The sequence below is a fragment of the Xiphophorus couchianus genome, chromosome 22, assembly GCF_001444195.1.
Source record: "Xiphophorus couchianus chromosome 22, X_couchianus-1.0, whole genome shotgun sequence".
Classification (NCBI taxonomy): domain Eukaryota; kingdom Metazoa; phylum Chordata; class Actinopteri; order Cyprinodontiformes; family Poeciliidae; genus Xiphophorus; species Xiphophorus couchianus.
The window spans coordinates 15,952,274-15,961,929 of record NC_040249.1 but is presented as its reverse complement, the minus strand read 5'-3'; the positions used below and the strand labels follow the sequence as shown (position 1 = coordinate 15,961,929).

Sequence of the window (9,656 nt, the reverse complement as noted above, 5' to 3'; positions counted from 1 at the left end):
TGACAACAATAAAACATATGACATAATTTACTTCTGAGTAACACTGCAGTGTCACCCTCATAAATAACAACTGTGTTACCGTGGCGACCTGCAGAGAAAAACCAGAAAACAAACATTAAAAGCAGACATTAATGTAACGGCTGCATGGCAGCCTCCATAGAGCTCTGAGCTGTTGTGTTGTGGCTGGTTTATGTTACTAACCAAACCTTGGACGTCCTGTTCGTCCTGTCAGCAGAGCGAGTCTGTCTGTCTCTCTGTCCAACTGCCTGGACTGGAGTTCACAGCAGGCATAGAAAAACAAATACCACTCAGGTTAGACTCAGACGTTTTTGGGGCATTTTTTCAATTATGTTTCTGGCTAGTATGCAGCCAGTCTCTGGAAAAGTAATCCTACGTTTAAAGTTATTGTGCATTTGTCTCAAGTATCCTGCTCTTCTCAAGAATCTCCCTGATTCTCCAAGCTGGATGTAAGAGTCCTCTGGTATTTTCTTCTCTACTACACACACAACTCACTTGCAAATCAGGATTCTTGCTCTCCCGGGGTTGTAAAGTTGTAAATGTGAGGGCTTTTATCTGTGGGTGGCAGATATTACGATTATTTATCATTTCCTAATCCATTAATCGTTGTGTCATCAGAAAAGAGACCCCTTTGTGTAGAAGGTGAGGAAACCACAGTGTAAAAATCAAGGGTGTCATAACCAGTGCCATTTCAACAGTGCTGGTGTCTCAGTCGGCACCTGAGTCTTTTCCTTCAACACCATCACCCAACACCCCCACCATGAGCCAGCCCTCACATGTTTGCAGCATCATAAACGAACATTATTGATCTATTTCTACAGCGTCAGCCGAAACCGAGAGTGCTTTTATTAGGATTTTATGACTGTTCAGGAAGAAAATAAGTAAAGTGTTAACTAAAAAAGTAGTATGGATTTTTATTATTTTTTATTTTTATTCAGCCCTTAACAATGCTTTGTAGAATAAACTATTTCATTAATTAGCTTCAAGTCTTTGGGTTATGGCTACACCAGCTTTGAACATAAAGTGACTGAAACGAGGCAAAATCATAAAGTTTTACTAAACGTTTTTGTCTAGTTTCTAGTGCAAATATCTTTATACACTTGAAATAAGATGAAACTAACTCACAAGTAGCTTTTGAGCAATATAGAGAACGCTGTTTTAAGTAAATAATTCCTTAATATTGATGTTAAAAAAGTGACAGATTATTTCAACAAGACATTTTCAAGTTAGAAGAAAAATGTTTATCAATATTAAGGAATTATCAACTCCTATTTTTTAGTTAGTTTTGCCTTATTTCAAGTGTACTAAGATAATTGCACAAGAAACTAGACCAAAAATATTTAGTACAACTTTGTGTTTTTGCTGTGCATGACATAAGGAAAGTTTGGAATACTGTTTTATAACAGCTTGAAGTTCTCATCAGCTGTTTTAACTGGTCTTCATGATGCTGTTTGTTTATTGATGTTTCCTGTAAAACCTCTGTGGCTGCTAAGGAAAGGAAAAAAGTAAAATATTTAAGAGTTACAAAGACTAGAAAACACTGGATCTCTGAAACATTTTATTTAAACTTACACAGGATTGAATGATTGAATAAAGAAAAACTCAAACACCCATACCTGGAGCTCAACCCTGGATGACTCTGATAAAGGGAGCAGAGTGACTGAATTGTCCAACAGTTTTTAGTACACACCTGGGGTAAGTAATATGCCTGCATGCCTGCTGGCTTTGACCAACGTGTTTGTCTTCTCCAGCACTCCTTCCAGCTCTTCCCTGTTTGCCTTTGGTCCATCTTCACACAGAAGTGAGAGAAGAGAGAGAAGAAAAGACTCCACTAGCTTGCCCATGTATCTCAGATCAGAAACATAACCCAGTCTCTTATGCCTTTTCTAAAATGATCTTTCTATTCAGTAAATGTTTTGGATCAAGCAAAATAAATGCATAAAAGGTTTCTTTATCTACACAAAAATCACATCAACTTTATCATGTTGGAGTTTATTCATTTTTTTCTCTGTGCTCCACCAGGTCCGTTTACCAGTTTCAGGAGCCGACCAGAACCCCTGAGTGTAAATTATGTTGAAAAATAATTAGATTTGCTTATATAAAAAGCAGGCTTTAATGCCGAAAAATGATCAAATGTTACAAGCCATACATGTCATACAAATGGAACAGATACAGAGTTACATTCACCGTACATCGCTGGGGCCACACTTAGCTCACCTTATGGATGTAACCAAGTGAGGCAAAGATTGTGGCGCGAGTTTAGCTTTTTATTCTTCTCTGCAATCTGTACTGTCCCTAAAGGGTAGCCCAGTCAGTTTCAGTCTGTTTATGTATGACTGCCGGCAGACACGTAAGCTGCAGCGTGTGTGTGTGTAAGCAGTTAAAGGAGGCTAAAAGAGATAGAGGAAAAGATAAAACCTACAACAACCACAAAATAATGTATATTTTCTAAAAGTTAGTCCTTTCAGCCACACTGGAGAGAAAGGTCATAGCAATTGTATATATAAGTCTGGGCTGTGACTATGCTACTTCAAAACCTTATTTTTTATCAATTTATTTATTTATTGAGGTCTGGAACTGACGCACCACCACACCACCATGTTGGATTGTTGGTATGATTTTTTTTTCTTAAATGTTGTTTTATGACGTAATGGAACAAACACCTTCCAAAAAGTCCTACTTTTGTCTAGTCAATCCACAGAATGTTTTTCCAAAAGCCTTATGGATCCTAGAGATGTGTTTTTGGAAAAATCTGAGATGGGCCTTTTTGTTTGTGTTGGTCAACACAGCTTTCAGTTTGAAACGCTCCCATGGACGCAATTGTTGCTCAGTCTGTATCTTAATTTGCAAAACCGTGAACACTGACCTTAACTAAGATGCATATGGTCTGCAAGGCTTTAGACGCTGGTTTGGGTTCTTGTAATCTCCTAGATAAATTGTTGATTGTCCCTCTTGGAGTTACTTTAACATATTTTCTTCCTGTGTGGATAATGACTCACAACAGTTAACTTGAGTTACAAAGACTTAGAAGTGTATTTGTAACCCTTTCCAGACTGAAATGTGAATGTGTTTGATTCTCATATGTTCTTGAATTTCATTAAATTGAGGCAGCAGGTGTTGCTCTTTTAGATATTTTAGCTCATCATCAGACAGATCATAAGTTTGCTTACTTAGTGCTAAGTTGGTTTGAAAACTCTGTATTTGTATTTACTCATGTTATCTTTGTCTGACATTGCAATTTTCTTTGATGATCTTTAACATTTAAGTGTGACAAAAAAGTTTAACAGAATAAATCTGCGAGTGGGCAAGCACTTTTTCACAGCACTGCATTACTTGTAATTAGCAAGTGACATAAAGCACGTCTCTTATTAAACACAAGATTGAAATATTTCTGTGTTTACATTTAGTTTGGGGGTTGAGCCTTTCCCAGTTTACAGCAACCTGGCTAACTTGATTTCTGTGATGTGTGTCACCTGCCAACACGATTTGTTGTGTTGTTAAGATATTCTTAACAGTGTGCTACTTCTCAAGAGCAGCCATAGTCCTCTTCAGCTCTTACCCGACAACACAGCACACTCGGGTGACAACACACTTTGTCTGCTGGGTGCAAACTTGCTTTCAGGGAGGACTCTGTAGCGAGGCCGCGTTTGCTCACCAGACAGCTGCAGCAGACCTGTTCAAACCCCATCAGCTGCAGACAACACAGGTGGAGAAACAGGATGGCATGTGTATCCACATGTTCAATGCTAATGCTAACACTTAGCCTTAAATTGTAGACTGGTATGGGAAAAACTGCCTTCAAATATAGCTAGCTAGCTTAAGTAGCTAGCTTAAATCTTCCTCTCGTTGAAGTTTGTGTGAATAGACATGGTGTGCTCTAGTCTAATCTCATTTTGCAGACCTGTAAAGCACAGCTGTGAAATTCAACACATTAAAATGACTATGACCAGATGGCCACGAAGATAGCAAATTACTGCACCAAGTGTCCCATAAATCATCCCAGCTAATATTGAGCAAATAAAACCCGGGTAGGTGGGATGAATTGGCTTGTTATTTAAAAACCCAACCAGGAGATTTGCAAACTCTCCATTTGACTTCATCTCTAATTGCTTTTATTTTCAGTATTTCTCATGGATGTGGGGAATGTGCTTATGGTACAGCCGGACGGTAGAGGCAGGAGGGGCGGCCGTCTCCTCATGTTTGTTTGTGGGGTCAATGGGATTTCACACCGAGAAGTTGCCAGATCAGCTCTTCTGTTTTTTTTTTTACATTTCCTTTCTTGCTTTAAATTTGACATGTAGGTTCATAGCTCATACAGATTTTACACTGAAAAGTTTATGTTATAAAAACAAAAGGAGAAGTTTACTCATACAAATTCACAACGTATGAAGAGATAACATCAAGGCGTATTGAGAGCGAAAACAAAATAGAAGTAAAAAATGAAAATGTAAGGGAATCATGCCTCTGAAAATTATTGTTTGTAAAGGAATAATGATTACATATAATCCATAACTCCACTGTGTACATTGTTATGATTACACCTTATTACAGCCAGAACAACAGAATCAAGATGTGTATTGATGATTTTAGTGATGGCACTTTTCAAAATGTAGTCCTGACTCAGGTTTGCAAAAAACATTTAAATTATTCCCAAAAGGTCTGGAAAAATATCTGTGGTCAAGACGAACAGAAGTGGAACTTGTTGGCAGGTGTGTGTCTTATAACTCTACATTTGATTTGATTTAATTTATTTCAAACAGGTTTTTAAAAACAAGAAAACAAGCAATCAGTAGGACAGAGAAAGTATGTGCATGCATAACAAAGAACAAAATAATATGTTTTCCACTACTTTTCTGTTTGAAAAGGAGTAAGAAGAAGCGAACACTTATTTAATCCTAACCCTCATCTTAATTTACCTACATTTGGTGAACAACAGCACAATATTTCAGAGAACATAATTTCTGCAATCTAGCATGGAGGAGGAAGTGTGATGCTCTGGGCATGGGCAAGTTTCCATAAATAATGAAACCAAGACTTCTGGATGAAATGTCCCTGTATCGTAAACATATCCATTTAGTCGGTTACATTTACTTGAGTAACTTTTTAGGAGAAGAAATGTACTTTGAGTAGTATTTTTACTATGCTGTGCTGTTTACTCTTATTTGAGTAAAATTTATATTTACTCAACTCACATAACGAAGAACAAATCACCAGACATAGACACCAGACACCTGCAGTTTTTTTTTTAGTTTTATTTTGAAAATAAAAATGTTTCTTTTGCCTGATTTTGCTAGTTTGTAATTATTTATATGAATTATTTTAGTTTTGATCTTGAAAATACCATAATTTACAAATATTTTTTTTACTTTGAATGATGTTCAAATGTCACATGATTGATGTTTTGAGTTTCTCAGAGCTTGAGAAGCCTTTTATACAAAATACTTTATAAATCTTACCTGCAATCTTATCCATCCATTTTTTTGGATGGATGCTTTTTACTTTTGCTGGAGTAAAAATATGTTGATGTAATGTTACTCTTACTTGAGTACAAATTTTAGTCCCTTTCCTAACAGATTTTCTATTGGTTTCCTTGATTTGGCTCACTATCTTTTTTTATTTTTTTATTTTATATTACCTTTATTTAACCAGGAAAGTCCCATTACGATTTAAAACTTATTTTTCAATTGAGAAAGCAACAGTTATACAACAATAATAACATTAAATCCCATACAAATAAATATGTGATCAGGTGAATCCTTCGGGGATTTTTCCAGGTGAGTCCCATTGGAAGGAGACTCAGGTGCTGTTCTTGGTTGAATGGGAACATCTTCGATCTTTCCCAGAATGAGCAGGAAAGTGAGATTGGAGGAAGGTATGAATAGGATTCGCTTGAATTTTAAAAAATTTCTGTGTACGAAAAGCAACTGGGTGGAGGTGAATTGGGAAGACGATGGTAGATGTTGGTTGGGTGGAAAAGTCTGTATGGCCACCAACAGAAATCAACTTTCAGTGAGTTGTAACATCTGTTTATCTATTTTGCCTAACTTCATAAGTGAAAATTCACATTATTAGGCTGAACACATTAAATGTTTTCCCTCCTGTGTCAAACTGCCCCAGTGTGCCCATTGTGGTTAAGTTATGAGCTACAGAGCTGCAGCTTTCAGAAATCTTTTATCTGAGAGACAGTCGGAGAAGGACAAAGACAGAACGTTGTGGGAATCAAGCTTTTAAAGCGACCTTCTCTTGTTTCAGGGGCTGGGAAACAGAGCCCACAGAACAAATGAGAAGTAAACACGCAGCCACAGGAAGCCATTTACTGCAGCAGGGGCCAATTAGGCCCCAGCAGGTGTTCTGGACTGGGTCCTCTTTGGTCCTGCCTCACCTCCGTCTGGCAGAGCGCCGACCCAGGCTGAGGAAACAACGGGCAGTTTCATTTGCTCAGCAATTTGAAGCAAAGTATTCCTACAGGAGGGCCCCTAAAATCCTTTATTGTGCCCCCTTTGTCCTCTGCTCCACCCCCTCCAAGTGCAAGTCATTAGAGAAGACAATTACATCCTCCTTATGAAGCTTGACTTTTACAGGAGGGGAAGATAAGACAGGATCTCTCTCATGGAAGACCCCCGGAGCGTATTGCTGTCTTCACACCCAGACAGAAGTGAGACGGGACGGTCAAAATCAAAGTCAATTCTCAGGGAAGAGAAAGTAGACACAACAGGGACTGAAATTCACATCCATGAAGAACCTAAATGATACTGTCTCTTAAAAATAAATGGCCCTCCAGCTGTTTATTACATCTTCATAAGCTGTTCCTCTTGAACTAAATAAACAAACCTTGACTGGTATCATTTAGCTTGGTGATCATTTATTTGATCTAATTGTAACAGCAATTTTACAATTTACATCCCTTTGTCAATTCGAAAATACTTGATTAATCCCAAAGGGAGATTAAATGTTGTTGTAACTCAAAATATTTAAGATTCTTCAGAGTTGTTGTAGATGGTGATGGGTGTTGGCAGGTAGAATCTCCTGTAGCTCTCTGTTTTACAGTGACTTTGAAGAAGCCTCTGACTGAAGACACCGGTTTTCCTACAAGTCTCATTAGGAAGATGCTCAGAGTTATCCATATTCTTTCTTTATTTAACACTAAATATGTGAAAACATCAAATGTAATTTTATTTCCATGAAACAAATTATACTGACATTAGTCTAACTAGTTGTTTCTTATTTAAAAAAATGTCTTTTTACAGTTTCATACAGTTTTTCTCAGTTTCTCTTTAGTCCAGTGATTACGTTAGTCACCTTGCAAATAAAAAAAATTACATAAAATATTCCTCTTTCATATTTTCCAAAGGTGTATGTCATAAAAGCCATGGTGTGTAGTTAATTTGTCAGCTTCATCCTGTTATGAAAACAGTGAGAGTCCAACTACATGGCTACGGAGAAGAATCTCTGCTGCCCCCTTGTGTTCATTCCGTCAAAGAGCGACCACAAATCCCCAATCCAATAACGTTAAGTTACATTTCCACCATATGGTGTCCCCAAAGTTTACTTAAATGGACTAAAATGTGGGCACAGATGGAGAACACGCAGCTACAAACTGAACTTAATCTGCATTTGGTCCAAGAGTCTCTGAGTAATTGTCCTTCTATAAGTTTACTGTGTTTTCTGCATCTTTAAGATAAATTCAAAAGATGTTTGTGGGACAAGGGACCATTATTTCATTTCTGACAGAGTGTAACAATGTATCACTGAGATGTAACTGCATTGCTAAAAGAAACAAAAAATCTAAAGTGACTGAATTATGTAAGAACAAATCAATTTTCTCAATGTCACAGTGAGCAACCAACAGCCTAAAATTAAACTTGACAATTTAAGGATTTAACTGTATTAGTCGTGTCTTTGTGTTTGCTACATGTTACCTTTGTGAGGAGAGAGCAGGTCTTAGGTCGTGTATCTTCAAACATTCCTCCAGGTGGCGCAGGAGGATTGGAAACGTCGGCTGGAGACAGCTAGCAAAAGAAAAATAAGGCAAACAGTGGAAACAGAGATAAGTATTAGCAGACATACTGTTGAAACCAGAAATTTACATACATCAAATCAAAGGACATTTTTATTTTTTATTTTTCTCACTGTCTGAAGTTGAATCAGACCAAACTTCTCTTGTTTTTAGGTTGGTTAGAATTAACAAAATTATTTCTATTTTGCTAAATGCCTCAATGAGAGAATTTATTTATTAAAACACAGTTTTTCTTTTTTGATATGATTTGAAAGTTTTTAAAAAAGAGAACTGTGGAGCTGCACAATTCTGGTTCATCTTTGCTGATAATTTCCAGATGCTTACAGGTGTCTCATTCATCTGTTCAAAAAGTAATATGCAAGTACAGACATGATGGGAATGTCCAACCATCATGATGTTCAGGAAGGAGACTGGTTCTGTCTCCCACAGAATAACTTGTTTCGGTCCAAAATGTGCAAATTGAACCTAAAACAGAACATAAAGCCCTTGTGAAGATGCTGCTGAGGCTGGTAGGAAAGTGTCATCATCCACAGTGAAACGTTTCCTGTACCGACACGGGCTGAAAGGCCACTCAGCAAGGAAGAAGTATTTACTTCAAAAGAAACATAAAAATGAACACATGAATAAAAATCTTCATTTTTGGAGACTTGTCCTTTGGTCTGATAACACCAAAGTGGAACACATTGGCCATAATGGTTACATTTAGAGGAAAAACAGGGATGCTTTTACCATTCTAACTGTGAAGTATGGTGGTGGCAGCATCATGCTGTGGTGCTGTTTTCCTGCAGGAGGAACTGGTGCACTTCATAAAATAGGTGGCATCATGAGAAACCAACATTCAGCCAGGAAGTTAAAACTCGAATGCAGATTGGTTTTCCAAATGGACAATAACTTTAAAATTACAGTTAATGTGGTTTTAAAGTGGCTTAAAGACAAAAAGTCAATGCGTTAGTGTCACCATTGCAATAAGGTGATCTCAGTCCTGTGGAGAAGTCTTGCTGAAAACAGGACTGAGTTACTACAGTCTAGTTCTGTCAGGAGGAACGGGCCGGAACTCCAGCAAACTAGACAAAACGTTTTAGTCATAGTGCAAAGGTAATGCTAATAAATGCTGATAAATATAAGTCTGACATGTTCTTTCTCTCATTATTGTTGCAAGTAGAAATACTTCTGATAATTTTAACCAAAAGCAAGAGAAGCTTGGTCTGGTTTAACTTCAGATGGTGGGGAAAAAAGGCAAATTTGTATTTTTATTTAGTGTATACAAATTTCTGGTTTCAGCTATAAGCACTGATTACAGATCAGAGGATCCTAAAATGATACTATGAAGATCAGTAAATGCAGACCTCTTGCTTTATTACTCAGCCATTCCTGCAGACTGAGGTGCTTCAAATATACCTGCTCCGGCTGTATTTTTAATAAGCCGCTTTGAAAGAGCAGCTTGGGATGTGTCGTCGGAAAACGGCTGTGAAGTGTCAGTATTTGGGGATTTGGGCTGCTATCTTGAATTGGCCTCATTCTCTGTCTCCAGGGTCCATCTGTGCCTTCATTAGCTGTCTATCAAAAGACGCTGTGGAAGAGAGAACAAAGAAAAGAAAAAAAATCAGGAACCCGTCTTGTT

The 9,656-nt window shown here is 37.5% G+C and overlaps 1 long non-coding RNA gene across 2 annotated transcripts; it reads left to right on the top strand.

Annotated features, from left to right (window-relative positions):
- Positions 1-335: 335 nt before the first annotated feature.
- Positions 336-7,922, top strand: LOC114137495 (uncharacterized). 2 transcript variants are annotated; one of them, XR_003594001.1, is made up of 4 exons: positions 336-467; positions 1,770-2,081; positions 5,793-5,890; positions 6,271-7,922. It is a non-coding gene; the product is annotated as an uncharacterized LOC114137495 (long non-coding RNA). The 2 variants fall into 2 exon arrangements; XR_003594000.1 differs by having other exon boundaries at positions 5,793-7,922.
- Positions 7,923-9,656: the final 1,734 nt, after the last annotated feature.